Source organism: Micromys minutus (assembly GCF_963924665.1).
Source record: "Micromys minutus genome assembly, chromosome: 12".
Classification (NCBI taxonomy): Eukaryota; Metazoa; Chordata; class Mammalia; order Rodentia; family Muridae; genus Micromys; species Micromys minutus.
This window is the reverse complement of record NC_137981.1, coordinates 9,571,244-9,586,617: the sequence shown is the minus strand read 5'-3', so window position 1 is coordinate 9,586,617 and position 15,374 is coordinate 9,571,244. Positions and strand designations below refer to the sequence as shown.

Sequence of the window (15,374 nt, the reverse complement as noted above, 5' to 3'; positions counted from 1 at the left end):
AAGCTACACACATACTCTGGCACTTGAAGTCTACAGTGCAGGTGATCACTGGTAACTTTCCCACAGTGAGACCCCCACAAGAATGCCTTGGGGCATAGGCCATGGGGACAGCTGCACTGGAACCTTTCTTCAGATTACTAAATCAGGAAAAGCAGCATGGTTCTTGAGGGTTGGGCAGAGCCACACTTACCCAGGTGGGGCTTCCTGGATGCAAGGCCTAGGATTACCTGCTTAGCAGCACACCCTGAGTGCAGCAATGATGGTCTGGGTGGTCTCAGTGGCACATTTCTCATAGCTGCACAGTGCCCATGGCTCAGGATTCCCTAAGAGGATTTGCTAGTTGGCTCTTGGTGTGGCCAGTTGGAAGTTTGGAGGAATTAACTGTGATCGAGGGGTGTTCAAGGACTTCTGCTTATGTGCTTCAGGCTAGAGTTCTGTTTTAACAGTTTTGAAATGAGGTCTCTGGCTCCCTCTGCCACAAAGTTAAGGAATGTGAATTCAACTCATGATGTCCTTTTATAGGTCTTCTGGTGCATGTGTGCCTCAAAAAGAGGCATCCTTACTAGAAACTCATGGTAGAGAACACTCCAGAGCACACCTTCTTGTTGTCCTTCCGGTCCTCAGTCATCTCCAGGGGTCACACAGTTCAGGCTGCCACACAGCATGGTTCTCCTGAAAGATGGAGTGCATACGGACTATCCAAATTCTTCAGTCTTCAGCTCTCTGTCTGACCCAGGAAGCAGGTTCTACAGCTAATGTCTCTGGATGACTCTCTTTGAATGACAGTAAGAGAGTGTTTGCCCACTGGGTGCTTCTTTCCTCATCAAACTTGCAGAGTTTTTGAGGCTCTCTATAGACTGTTCGTTCCAAGGGTCACGTATTCTAGAATCGGATAAACTCTGGTGGCATTGTGGGAATATCCATACAGCACAAGGATGTTGGGGTACTGCAGGTGGAACTGTATCTCCGCTTCTCACAGCTCATGTTCCATTCCTCACTTCTCCAGCTGTGTTTTAAGTAGCACCTCCATGGCCAGCATAAACTTACTTTGCTTAACCCTTGCCAAATAGACATTTCGAAACTTTCCTTTACCTAGTGAGTGGCCACTGTCAAAATCTTCCAACATTCACTGCCTTTTTTTCTTCTTTTTCTTTTTTTGAGTTTTCAGTTTTCTTTGTTGCATGTTCCTTTTCAGAATAACTTCCAGAGGCTGGGCACTGTGGCTGCTCACTCTTCTGGGGGTTACTGAGACAGGCTGGCAGTTGGCAACTGTTTTAGAACTGGCTTCTGACATGAGACAAGTTTCTGTGCTTGTGGACACACTGAGAGGATTTGGAAGGACATAAGACCCCCTGGGCCTGGCCACTGCTTGCTGATCCTGGGTTCTGAGAAGGAATCTTCTCAGTCACTGCGACTCATTTCAGACCGAGGGGAACTGTGGTCTTCACAGGTCTGGAAACAGTTTTCTTTACATCTGTTCTTGTCACTCACAGGTGGGATCCTGCTAATGACTGAGGCCTCCAAGTACCCAGTAGCTCCAGTTTTTAGCCTTTTGATCTTTTTAAAATGAAAGAGGGACAAGCCTTGGGGATGGCCAGGAATGTTTGTGTCACTTCTTTCTTCCTCCCTCCAGACTCTCAGCCCAAACCACAGACACTGTGGTTAAATAGATGATCAAAGATAAGCAAATGGAGGGGTCATGAGAAGCTTTAGATAGGTCCCCAGAAGCTGCTAGAAGTCAGCAGCTACATGTGAGCACAGAGAGAAAGGAGATTATCAGTTAAATGTGAAGCACTGTTGCCGGAAAAGTTCTGATTGCAAACCACTGAGGCTGCTGTTCGGCACAGAATAGATTTTCAATCAGTGCCTACTAAGTAAGTGAATTCCACAGTGGAGAGTAGATTTTAAATTATTCTTTATACTAATCTCAAAAAAGCCAGTTTCCGGAGAATGCAAGAAGAGAATTTGTTGCTAAAACATTACAGAAAGACTAGTTTTATATTATCGATCTGATACTTTGTTGTCTTATTCTTTGTTATTGATATTTACATAAAAGCATTATGGCTTTATACTATATCTCTGAACACACCATTAAAAAAGAATTATTTTAGACTAAAGGGGAAGACTTCTGCCAAAGTATGGTAAAAGTGTTTTTGTTTGTTGGCTTTTTGTTTTTGCTTTTCTCCAACATTGAGGTGAACTTGGAGTCTTTCCAGTGTACCTTCCCACGATAGTAGCTTATAAGTGAATCCAGATATTTTCTCCCTTTCTCTTTTTATTAAGGAAAGCAACTTGTGTAAAGTCATTTGCACGTTCAAATGTGACTTTCTAGTTTATATCCAGGTAGCAGCTCTAAAGTCCACATTGTTGTTAATTGTGTTAATGGTGAGCTGCCGTGTGAGTACTCTGGCTGACATAAGGCATTAGAAACCTGTTGCAGATGCCACGCAGGTACATTTTATCTCCGCCACAGGTCTTTAAATGCATGCTTCCTTTCCCACTCTTGTGCAATCACAGATCGCATTGCTATATTTCTGCAGCTGATTTCAGTTTGTTTTTTTTTTTCTCCCAGAAAAGCAGTTACTGGCTGAGCAGACCCTAACCTCACTTTTCTACAGATACATCAATTAGAAGACATAAAGACAAACCACCCTGGGCGGGACGCTGGGCGGGACGCTGGGCGGGACGCTGGGCGGGACGATGGGCGGGACGATGGGCGGGACGATGGGCGGGACGATGGGCGGGACGATGGGCGGGACGATGGGCGGGACGCCGGGATGCTCATTAAGCAGCTGGGACAGGATCACTCATACTCTCATGGCTTCCTCTCCTGAGTCAGTGGGCTAGTGCTTCCTTGGCTCTTTATGAAGTCCACTTTTTCCCTCTGTCATCCTGCACCAAAAGGGTTAAGGGATCAGGTGAAACCTGAGTTCTGACTCCAGGAGATAAGCTTAGGACAGAGACCAGAGTTCAATCCCCAGAAGCCATTAGAACAGCCAGGTATGGTGACATTCATTTGCAGTCCCAACACTGAGGATGCAGACTAACCAGCCCAGCCTTGGAGATTAGCAGGCCAAAGATAGAACCTGCCTCATAAGCAGGTGGGTGGCCTCTGAGGAATGATACCAACATTTGTCCTTTGCCTCCCCCACACATATGTGCATATATAAATATCACTTGCCACATTAGAGAATTAACTATATGCAATATTACTGTTGTATGGCGCCAGTCAGACTCAGGAAGAATTTTTAAGGGAAATGTTACCTCATGTGAGTTGCATCTTCCATAACCTGTATAAATTCCCTCCTTGCAAAACACTTAACTAAGGACATGTAGAGTGCAGGTGAGCTCCGTTCAGCCTCTTTGTGCTGATGGGTGGATATATGTTCTGGCATGCTGGGTGGCAGACCTCTCTCCTCTGGACCATGCTTTGTGGTAGAAGCAGCTTCCTGAATGTGAATGTCACCTCTCCAGAGTGTTCTGAGCTGAAGAGACAGCTGTCTGACAGAACTCAAACACATTGTTGGGCCTTATGGAAGAAACACTCTTTGTAACCTAAGGGATCAAAGGGAACAGGACTGTGTAGTTGTTGTTGCTAGCATGACTTTTGAACTGAATTCTGGAGAAAATATAAAGAGAATTCAAAATGAACTAAAAAATTAAATATTTGGTAACTTCTGTGCAGAGAAGTTCTAATCAAATAGTTATCTCCAGACTCTTCCTATTTCCTGGTTTTAAAGTTTTGGTCACTGAGAACAAGAGGTAAGTAAAGAATGGACTGAAGAAGACTGTACATTAGCTGAAGAGAGATTCCGCTGACCCCATAAACGCCTACATTAATTGAAGTCTGTGTCTTTTAAATTAGCCTTATTGTTAAGGGAACTTCATTTGAAACAGAACACTGGCCCGTTCTTTCAGGAGTGCACACCGGCTGTACGCTAGACAGTGGTATGTTAGCCTGCACAATAACCAAGGGTGCACGTGTCCCACGTGGTCCAGCTGGCTGTGGATGCTGTTCTAGAAGCACTGTGTGCATCAACTCACTCGGTCCTCAGCCACCTTAGGGTCAGTTGCAAATAGAAACTGAGCAAGCAGTGTTTCACAGCTCTTCAGTAGGTGAGCCATGTCTCAGATTCAGCTGCCCAGCATGGAGCTCTGTTTTTGTAGCCCGATTCTCCTCTGTATAACTACCGAGTATGTGGAGTTCAAATTCCAATCCAGATAACTGAGAATGGTTGTTTGGAGGATTCTGAGTTGGAGTCTACCTTCGGCAAAAGCCTTTTGGTTTTTGTATAGAAGTCACTTTATTAATGATTATTTGGAGAGTGATATAATAATTTATCTCTAATTTTATACAGAGTGGATTACTAGAAAACCATTTACTCCTACATTTTACACTTTGAATTGGATGCCTGTAAAGGATGTGTCCAGGTCTTCCCTGTGTGCGCCTGGTTTCAGTTTTGAGCAGTAGGCATCTGAGCCTCAGGGAACGGTTGAGATAGGCTTGGTAGATTTGGAAGGTGCTAAGGTTGTTATCATGGGGAGAGAGAATAGTGGGTACCGGGAGAGTTCCCCATGGAAAGAGGGACTGTCTTTCTGCATCCTCGGTTGTTGGTTTGTAATTGTGAGGCAGAACATTGATTTGGGGTGGGCATGAGGGGTTGATTTGTTACCTGTTGGTGGATCTTGTGTGTGTCCTTTGGTTGTGGCATGCAGCTATTTAAAAAAGTCTGAGTATTTTATCCATAAAAGATATTTTGGAATAAAAATATTCTTGCATTTTCTATAGAGGCCTAGCACGCCATCTCTTGCCGTGTTTAGATTCCATCATCAGAGTTCACATAACAGGCTTCGAGAATTTAGTTTCAGAAGGCGTCCTTCCTACCTTGTGATCTGGCAAGCTCCCTTCAACTTTCACTGGGAATTATGTAACTCATGTTTTCTGTTTGCTTTGGCTTCCAGGAAGCTGGGAGCTGTGCTTCCTTTTAATTATAGTAACTTTATTAGCCTATGCATTTCATGAGGGGAGTTTCTTCTCCAAGTCCCTGCAGCAGAAGCTTTGATGCATCAGCTGTGGACCAACTCAAGAAACTCATGAGTGCTACTGAAGTCAATGGTACAATTGTTTGCAAGCGGCGTGCACTTGGCGGGTAGAGTGTCCTCGGCTTCTCCCAGATTTTCAGTGACTTCTGCCAGGGATCCCCTCACACACACAGATCCCTGAGAACCACTTTCTGGTAGGTGGGGGTTTTTAGTGGCCTGACTGTAAGCCTCTGCTAACCTTTGACAGCAGTCAGTCTGTCAATCAAATGTTTACCTCATATCATCTCACCTGTCAGTTTATCCAGGACTTAGAAGGCAGTCACAGACATCTTTAATGTCACAGACATCTAGTTTGGAAAACATCAGAGGGTTGCTGATGTTTACATGCCAAGTACGGAACAAGTGCGTTTATTTATTATTATTATTATTATTTTAATATTTGTTTTTACCATTTTTTTTATAGTTCAGTCATTATCCTCCTCCCAGTCCACCCCTGGACCATTCTTCACACCATTACTCCCACCACCCCCCTATCCCCTATCTCAAAGAGGATGTCCTTCCCACATCCCAACACCCACCAGGCCTCTCCACTCCCTGGGGCCTCAAGTCTCTGGAGGGTTAGGTGCATCTTCTCTCACTGAGGCAGACCAGGCACCACTGCTGTATATCTGTCTGGACCTCATACCAGCTGGTGTGTGCTGCCTGGTTGGTGGCTCAGTGTCTGGGTGATTTCGTAGGTCTGGGTTATCTCTTTTAAAAAAGACTTCTTTTTATTTATTTATATATTTATTTATGTGTGTGTTACTGTCTATGTTTATTTGAGTGTGTAGAGAGATGTTTGTACACAGGCATTGAGTGCCTCTATATGTACAGAGATCAAAAGAGGATGGGTAGCCTCTGCAGAGCTGAAGATGCAGGTGCTTATGAGACACCTGACTTGGTATGAAGGTGCTGGGCTCTTAACTCCAGCCTTATTAGTAGACTGTTTGCACTTCACTGAGCCATTTTTCTAGCCCAGGACCTAACTAGTGAGTAGTGACTCATTCCTAAATTTTATTTATACTCAACACGTTTCAACCTTAATAAAAATCAATATATGGAAAGACTCTTAAATTGTCTTCTTTAGCTTTAAAGGTAAATAGATTACATATTTCTAACCATCTCTCTGGTATATTTGTGTGTTAATTAGGATCTGTAATGGTCTCAAAATGTACTATAGAGTTACTGAAATTATTTGACTTATTCATTCATCTATTTAAAATAGGCAAGACAAACTTACTGTGACTAATCTTAAAACGGAAAATGTGAAGTGCTTCAAAATCCAGAGCAGTTTGTAGAGAACCCACAGCGGCTTTTCCTGCAACTGATGCCTTAGGATACAGCTACCCCAGAGCCGCTGTCGGAAGCATCCTTTAGCTGTGTGTAAAGGGCGCATAAGGAATGTAAGTGAATCTGTGTTCACCTCCAAGTGACCCATTATGGGTGTAAAAATATTCTCAAATCTGAAATCTGAGAAGGATGCCCATTCCACCATGGCTCTGTGCCCCAAACCTCACCAAGATTAAACTCCACAGCTGCCATCTTAACTGTTTTTGTGGCCACCCCCGAGATGTAGGTTAGATTAGCAGGTATTCTGCACACATGTTGCAGCCTAGGGAGCACATGTATTATGTTCTGTTTTATTGGTGTTTCTTTGTTTGTGTTATATTCTTCCTTCCTACCTTCTTTTTTCTTTTCTTTTTTCTCATCAATTCCTTGAAATAAGAAATTATAAGTGGACCTAGCAAGAGGGCTCAGTAGGTAAGAACATTTGCCACACAAAAGTGAGAGCCTGAGTTCAGATGTGGTGACCACATAGAAGCTGGGCATCGGTGCCCTCTAACCGGTGCTAGGAGACAGAGCCAGGAGGATCCAGCTAGCCCAGCTGAAATAGCAACTACCCCATTCAGGGGCAGCCTTGTTTCAGAAACAAGACCCCAGGTATACAATGGAGAGGAGCAGAGGAAGGTGCCCGGTGTTGCCTCTGTTTCTACCTACACACATGGGCACAGCTACACAACATAAAAAGTAGGCTGGGAAAGAGGAACAGAACTGCTCTTTATCGGGTGATATTTGGGTATTTAAACTTATAAACCGCAATTATATTTTTTCCTACTGTGAAGTGGGTAATTGACAGAAACACGACTATGCTGTCACAGCGGTGGTGGCTGGATGTAAGACTTGCACAGCAGTGTGAGACTCTGAGCTTTGTTCTTTACTACACACAATACACGTGGCAGTGATCTGAGGACTGTGACTTAGCAAAACAAGTACCACACATCCTCCCTTCTTTCACACTGCTGACCATGTGAAAGGGAGTTTGTGTAACTTAATGACGATGTGAAAATGCAGCTTGCCAACAAAAACAGCTTTTCTTCAACCATGTGCTTTCTGTGTGACACCATTCCAGGAGAAATGAACCTTTTCTAGATGGTTGGGTTAGTCTGAGCATGCCTCTAAGCAGCATTCCTTACTGCTTATATAAGCTTTGGTAAGTTTCTGATAAGTTTCAGGGACTTCCTGAAGCTTTGGCTTGTTTGCTTTCTGAGTTTTGAGGCATACTCATGGCAGAGGCAAGGTTTCACCTCCCTTGAGAACATTCTGGTCTGAACAGGCTTCCCTGAAGCATGTGGTGCTTCCTGAGGAGGAGGTGCTGCACGTCGGGGCCTACTCCAGCAGTAGAAGAGAAACAGATCTGGAGGCTGTCTTGCCATTGAGTAATGAGCAGTTCATCCTAGCCTCTTACCTAAGCTGCCTGTTGTTTAAAGCTGGTTTTCTTCTTTTTCCTTTTTCAGATTTATTTATTTTATTTTATGATATGAATGCTTTGCCCACATGTATGTATATACCATATATGTTCTGGGTGCTTACCCTGTAAGCACCTCAGGAGAGGGGGTTAGATCCCTGAAACTGGAGTTTTGGGTGGTTGTGAGCCACCTTGTGGACACTGGGAACTGAACCCAGGTCCCTTATCCAGCTTACCCCCTTCTGCATGTTTTAATGAAAAGGTAGGCACTTCCTTTACATATATATAAAAACATGTTTATAATTACTGTGCACTACATAATTGGTCAGCCCAGCCACCCGCTTGTCACATTTCCTCACTCCCGGCCTTGGTGTTTTTCTGACCCTGCATCTTCCTGTGCATAGACTGAGTTTGTGGGGAAACTGTGCTTTCTCACCTTGGCCGGGGAGTAACGAGAGGGGTGGATCGATGGCATTTGTGGCACAAGCCTTCTAACGCCCAACCTTTTAATGCAGTTCCCCCTGCTGCAATGACCTTACCTATAACACTACCGCTGCAGTATTGCCAGTTACCAATCATAATGTAAATGATTTTGGACATAGAGGTTTGTAAAGGGGTGGTGCACAGATTGAGGAGAACCACTGCCTCCAGTCTGGGGAATGTCTCCCTTGTTAGCACTTTCCCAGGAGTGGAGCATCCCAGTTGGCTCTGTAACTCAGGGATGGTAGAAAGGCATTGGGCTTTCTTTCTGTATTATCTGTTTCCCTGTGCAAAGGCCGGTGGCAAAGGCAGCCATGTCTGTATAGTGGGGAAAGGAACGTCTGTTCAAACCTTGATGGTCTGATGGAATCCATTGAGTCTGAAACAAACTGTCAGTAGACAGACAAGAGAGAAGGCATTCTGTGTACTAGTTTCAAGCTTATGGTAATTACACAAATCATTACGCTCAAACAAAGGCCAGGTAAGTAGTTGAAGCTTACAGGCTCCTTTCATAGAGGAGAAAAAGTGGGGCGTATGCAGTATGAAAACAGGATAAATAATCTTTTACAGAGAGAGCCAACAGGATGCAGCTACTGTGTCTGCCCTGCTCCTTGACCTTCTGGAGGATCAGGCTGCTAGCTAGAGACGGTAACTTCAGAGAACCCCCTCTGGCAATTCAGAGGCAAACATGCCAGGGATGGGGCGGGTGGGAAGAGCTCCCATCATAGCAAAACATTATACTCTGGGTTGCTGTTCCCAGGCCCTAACATTGTTTAAAGAACGCTGCTTTTATTTACTAGGTTCCATCCGCCTATTTCCTCTTTTTTTCTTTTGAATTTTGGACTTGTGGTTTATGTGATGCTATGCATACGTGCTACATACTGATTATATTATTTTATACATCAGAATTGCTTTTCACCGTTTTCATTTTTAAATTTGGCAAAAATAGTGGCTGGAAGATGGTTCATCAGTTAAGGGCACTTGTTGCTCTCTCGAGTGCCCAGGTTAGCGTCCCAGCATTCACATGGCAGCCAGAGACTGTCTGTAACTCAAGTTCCAAGGAATCTGATGATGTATGTGTGGATACACATACATACATGTGATCAAAACACACTTCCACATTAAAAAAATAAAACTGAAAACGTTTTGAGAAAATCAGTGGTTTGTATACAAAGTTAGTATAGAGGCTGACAGTTACCTCAGCTTTCTTAGTTTTCTGTTAGTATAAACTCAGTAGTTAGAGCTTCAAGGGATCTCCTTCACTTGCTTGACTGCTTAGGTTATTTTTTATTTTAAAAAACTTTGATTGGTTCTTTGTGAATTTCACAATATGGAGCCAAACCCACTTATCTCCACCTCCTTTCATACCCTCCCTCCACCCTTGCAGCATCCCCCCCCAGAGGAAAACTCTGGAAGCTATAATGTGTCCCACTGTGTCCCACAGTATACCTTTTTTGTCTACAATTCTTTGCATTGCAATGATTTGTTGGTCTAGTACAAGGCCTCCGGCTTCTGCTACTCTATTAATACTGGAACTTCAGTGGGACTGCTCTTGGAGGCCCTGTTGCTGTCCTGTGTTGTACTGTAGTTTTGGATCTGTAAAATCTACCACTTCACACTTTCCAGGAGTTCATTGCTGGTGTAGATGTTAGGGTGGACCAATTCAAAGCCCTGGATGTGGGCCTGAGCGGTGTCTGAGCTGGTCAGCCTGCTGGCTCCCCTGTTCTCACATCCTCGTGGTGGCTCACCAGCATTCCCCACAGCCAGGACTAGCTCTGCCCTGCTGCCCAGGTGAGATACGGGGCCTGCTGTTCAAAGTGTTGTAGCTGGTGAGAGAAATGGTCAGTTCTCCCACTCTGGTGACCGGGGCCTAGCTTTCTTCCTTGCCATAGGTGATGGGGATGAGGATGGAGGAGGGCAGCTCTTCCACGTTCACACCCTTGAGGTTGGCTCTCCTGTACCCCCACCATCAGGGTCAGTTCTATTGTGCTGCCCAGGTGAGGTGCCGGGGCCCCTCACCCAAGTGTTTTAACAACTGAGGAGCAGGGACTGCTCTCCAGCCCCCATGACCCCATCTTATATTTACCTCCAGTAGCAAGGGCAAAAGGGAGGGGAGTGGGCCGCTCTCTTGCTCAGGCCCAACCCAGCAGGCAAGAGTCAGAGCTGGCTTTTCCAAACTCAAGCCCACAACCCCCACATCCAGGGCCAGCTCTACTGTGCTAGTTAGGTGAGGTGCGGGTCTAGCTCTCCCAAGGGCTGTAGTAGGTGAGAGACATGGGCAGCTCTCTTGCTCCTGTGACCCCAGGGCCGACTCTCCTGCCTGCAGTAGGTGGCGAGGGGTCTGGGTGGGGGGCACATCTCTACCTTGGAATATCACTGCACAGCAAACAAGTGGCAGGGTTAGCTATCCCAGCTCACACCCTCAGATCAGATCACCTGACCCCCTGGTACACCAGAGTCAGCTTTTCTGTGCTGTTCAAGCGAGGTGCAGAGCCCAATCTCCCAAGTGCTGCCGTTGGTGAGGGACAGGACAGCTCCCCTGCTCTCCTCCTGCAGCTGGTGAGCCTCCGGGGCCAGGTTTCCCACAAGGCCTAGGTGAGTGGTGGGACCAATTCTGTACAGCCCTCAGACATCAATATGTCCACAGGGATGTCTGCCTGGGCTTTGGTAGTAAGAAACTCCTGTTGCTGGAGAACTACAGACTCAGACATGGCCCCAGGTGACAGCACAGGCAACACCCCTCCCCCACCATGGTCCTGGATGGAATCACTGGCTTCTCACGTCAGGCTGTTCCTCACGACCACAGTCTTCAGTTCTGCCTGTCTTCACGTCTTTCTGTTTCTCTTTCTTCTCCATTTCTCTACCACTCACTTGTCTGGGGTTGTCTCAGGAGTGCCATGTCTTGCCTGTGCATTATGGTACCAGGAAGGGATCATCTCAGGCATGGTTTGCCCCCTACCCCCAGGCCTGCTTGGTGTCACACTGATCTTAGGCTAGGTCCTGTCTGGGCCCCATGGCACCAGTGTGGTGGTCTCAGGCTTGCTTCTTGATTGGGCTCACCTGAGTAGCTCCACTCCAGGGTCGTCTGTCATGGGCTCGTTCTTCTAGTCTTGGGTTTGTTCCTGTGTGGGAGCCCATCCAGGCCTGCCTGGCACCTGACTGAGGGTTGTCTCAGCGAGTGTGATGCTGTTAATCATTCAGATGTTCATAGGTCAGGTCACCGAAAGTAGACAGCCTCTCTCCTCCCTCTGCCACCTACTGACACACACGTGGCACAGCAGCCAAACCTTACTGACAAAGGCTTGCCTTCATTCCATCTTTGTTTTATCCACTCAATAGTTTCCGTTGAAAATATCCTGTGTGAGATGACTTAGAAGACAACTTATAAAGAAAAGATGGATTAAAAGGTGACAGTAATGACCTTGAGGCTTGTCTGTAAAATATGAATATTAATACAACAGCGGAGTCTCAGCCTGGCAGAGCTGGGCTTGGAATGCTGACAGGCCAGAACAGCAGCTGCACATGCAAGCTCGGCATGGTATAGCACACTGAGGGAGAGACCGAGGACTTAGGAGTGAAAAACTGGAGCCACGAATATGAAAACGGTAACCAGATGACAACTGTGGGACAAAAGGATAGAGTGTGGGAGAGGATGAGTCCTGGAGGAGAAATGACTTTTATTACAAACCAGAAAGCATCAGGGCTTCAAGGACGGCTCAGGTTTGGAGCACGTGTGCTCTTGCAGAGGACCTGGGCGCAGTTCTCCGCACCTGCATGCGACTCACCACTGCCTGGAGCTCCAGTTTCAGGGCATCTTATGCCCTCTTCTGGTTTCCTAGGCATTCACACAGACTTTTAAAACCCTAAGAATTAGGCTGGGAATATAACTCAGTGGTAGAGCATCTGTCTAGCATGTATTAGGCCTAGGGATAAATTCCCAGTACCATGAAAAGAAATATAAAGAAAAGAAAGAACGCAGACAGCTTTAATGTAGCTGGGAGTAGAGCGACAGAGAAAACATGGACACATCCACTGACTCTAGGGTCACTGTCATGTGCTGTTTCAGTGTAGCATCAAATATTAGATTATTATGTCATTTATGAAACCTGTGGTTACTATTAATCTCATAAAATATAACCCCACAAAAGGAGAAGTTATCTGTCTTAATGTTTCTGCTATAAAAAGCACTTTTTCTGTGACATGGGACCTTTGGCGCCTTATCTCTTTCCTTAGCGACCTCTTTTCTTTCCTCTTGTGTTTGTAAGATAGGGCTTGGTGTGCTGCCCAGACCAGCCTCACACTCCTGATTCTCCTTCCTCCATCTTCCTAATGCCAGCTAGGATTGTTTTATACAGGAAGGACTCCCTTCCTTTTCTGAATGAACATTGCAGTGGGGAGGAAGTCACAGTGTCACTTGCGATTGCAGAAGTGTGGGGTGTGGCGTGCAAGTTACTAGGCAGCTCTTCTGTGCTTTCTTCTCTATTCTGTGCTCCTGGCGGACATGTTAGTCACAGCTAAGCTAGACCTCCGGTCTCTGGATTTCTTGAGTTTATTAACCATAAACCCAAAGAGCCACCCAAGAGCCCTTTCTTCTAGCAAATTAAGCATTGTAGTCGCTCTGTATCCAGCATCTCTAAATTATTTATTAGCTGGTGAGTGTTGCTGGTTGTTTTTATAAAGTCTTACGAAGGGAAAATTAGGCATCTCCAGTGGAGTCTCACTGAGCGTACGAACCATCCTGCAAGGCAGGCCCCAGGCCCGACAGTAGATGGCCAATACAGCATGAACTCACTAGGGTATTCCTAAACTTTTTATCTCAGATTGTTTGTTTGAGCACTTTTTATTTTTTGTGTATATATTTTAGCTTCTGGTTTGTGTTTTCCGGGGGCGGGGGGGGGTGTTGTGTGTGTTGTGTATGTAATTTAGCTTCTAGTTTGCGGTTCTTTGGGGGTATATGTATGTGTTTTGTGTATATATTTTAGCTTATGGTTTGTGATTTTAGGTTATATCTGTGTGTTTTATATATGTATTTTAGCATCTGGTTTGTGGGGTTTGTGTGTGTGTGTGTGTGTGTGTGTGTGTATGTGTGTGTGTGTGTGTGTGCCACATATATATGGAAAGTATTTATTGTGAGGAATTGGCTTGCAGTTATTGGTGCCATACAGGGCCTACATTTAGTGGTGGTGACCTATAAAAGCTGGTAATGAAGCTCTAGACTGAGTCCAGAGCAGCCATGGGGAAGTCTTAGTGGAAAGCCCATAGGCCGAGGCTCAACAGGAGCCTGCGATTCACTTTGAAAATCCAAAGAAGAAAAAGACTAATATTCCTGTTCATTCAGGTAAAGACAAAAAATTGTTTTGCTTTTTGACCTTTTAGCTGTTGCTTTCAACAGAGTAGTAGGCACTACTATACCCTTGAGGCTCTGCTTTACCTGATATTCACCCTTCACAAACCAGCTCCCAAGCAAATCCAGAGCACTGTGTGAGCAGACATGTCTGCATCCCATTGCTCATCAGTAACAAGACGCCTTCACAGCTACTTTACAGTTTTGAAGCAACTTTATATAATAAACATGATTTTTTTTGAGAAATAAGATGATATACCTACCCCTCCTTTCCCCATTCAAATCCCTGTATGTTCCCCTCTACACCTCACCTCCAGACTTCGTGCCTTTTTTGTTTGTTTGTTTGTTTTGTTTGAGAACCCACTAAACCCACTTGGTGCTGCCCATGTGTGCAAGCGTATGGGACCATTCACTGAAGCACAGGAAACCTAGTAGTAGCCTTACCCTCAAAAAAAGAAAAAAACCATTCTCAGGTGGGAGAGATGGCACCGAAGCTAATAGCACTGGCTGTTCCTCCAGAGGACCCAGGTTCAATTCCCAGCACCTACTTGGTGGTTCACAACTGTCTATAACCCTAGTTCCAGAGGACTCAGTGGCTCCTTTTAGCCTCTGCAGGAATGCATGCATGCAGAAAATCATCCAAACATATTAAATAAATAGACACCTTCCCAAGCGATTCTTTCTTCCCCCAGAGACTATCTCCTGCCGTAGCTCTTCGGTAAGGGCAGACAGAAGAGGTGAATGAACCTCCAGTACTTAAAGTGTAATGTCTGATCCAGATGTTAACAAACTTGACTGTTCACAACTAGATAATCATTGCCCAAAAGTCCTTTGATTAAAATAAAAAAATACTTTTGATGAAATGTTACCGATATTATTTTAGGGCCGTGAGTCTGGCTCAGTTTTAAAGAGAGAACTTGTCTTTAATGAGTAAGATCAGGTTTCAGTTTCAAGCATTACACAATAATTATTTTTAAATGTTTATTTTATTTCTTTTGATTATATGTTTTTGGGGGTGGGGTGGAAAGGGGGTATGTGCACATGCGAAGAACGCATCCAGTGCCCTGGAGTTGGAGTCAGTGAGCCACTTGCAGTGGGTGCTGAGAGACAAAGCCAGATCTTCTGGAATGCTCTCGGCACTTAACCCTTGACCCTCTTCCAGATGGAAGCACTTCTCATGTCCAGAGCTGTGAACTGCTGAGCTGCTCCTATCCCTACATGTGGTGCTGGTATCTAATCTTGGAGCATCTTTAAAGCCAGGGACAGCCTGTAAAGTGGCTTGTTTGTTGTTATTGTTATGAAAATTCACATTGCGAAGAAATTCCTGGGATAGTTAAGAAAATGGATTTCTGTGTCTGTAATATTCTTGAATCCATATGACCCGTAATCAATCTCTCATCAGTAAGTAGAAGCCCCTACTTTAAAAACTGATGGTATCTTAGATATAATTTTATTAGTATTCTGCATAGTTCTCATTCATTGTTTTTTATCATTTTTAAAAATACATTTATTTTATGCTTTGGGGTGGGGGATCAGTGTGCATTTGCCATAGAACACATCCTGTGAAAGTCAGGGACAACTATGCTGTGTGCGTCCTAGGATTTGAACTCAATTCACAAGACTTAGCAGCAAGTACTTTTCCTACTTAGGTCCTAAGTATTTCTTTATAATAAACACCATGGATTTCATAAATAAGTGGAGTGGAGCTATGGCAGTTATCTG

General features: G+C 44.9%; 1 protein-coding gene and 1 pseudogene across 2 annotated transcripts in view; one reads left to right on the top strand and one right to left on the bottom strand.

The window, feature by feature from the left end:
* The window catches only part of LOC308427799 (ubiquitin-conjugating enzyme E2 E2), a 242,290-nt gene that overhangs the window by 38,097 nt on the left and 188,819 nt on the right, over positions 1 to 15,374 (top strand). The gene's annotated exons all lie outside the window — the stretch shown is intronic.
* On the bottom strand, positions 399 to 11,164 carry LOC308427980 (aurora kinase A-like; annotated as a pseudogene). Its single transcript has 3 exons — positions 11,090 to 11,164; positions 2,649 to 2,792; positions 399 to 1,397 (listed from the first exon to the last, which is right to left on the bottom strand). The product of its transcript is annotated as an aurora kinase A-like (transcript).